We start from the raw sequence: 350 nt of genomic DNA, 5'->3' as shown, positions 1-350 counted from the left end.
TCAGCAATGTTACAATCCCCGCTGACAGGCAGCACGGGATTGTGAACCCAGCGCGCCCGCCGACGGGCACGTTCCCTCCACCCCAGCCAGAGGCTCTGAACTCCTTTAGCGGAGCAGCAGCCATCGAGGCTTACGGCTGATCGATGGAGGTGCGGCTGGCCAGGAGGGGCCAGAGTGGGCAAGCCAGCGATTTGGTGGAAGAGGCCTAAACACTGGACGGCGAGTTTCCTCGGGGGAAAGAAGACCGCGTGCACGCAATAACGCGCCGCGTAGGAGTGTGTTAATTTTTCTTTCTTTTTAATTTCTCTTCTTGGGTTTCTGCCATATTTCTATATTTTCTTTTATAATAG

The sequence above is a fragment of the Penaeus monodon genome, chromosome 23 (assembly GCF_015228065.2).
Source record: "Penaeus monodon isolate SGIC_2016 chromosome 23, NSTDA_Pmon_1, whole genome shotgun sequence".
Classification (NCBI taxonomy): domain Eukaryota; kingdom Metazoa; phylum Arthropoda; class Malacostraca; order Decapoda; family Penaeidae; genus Penaeus; species Penaeus monodon.
This window is presented reverse-complemented; position numbering follows the sequence as displayed.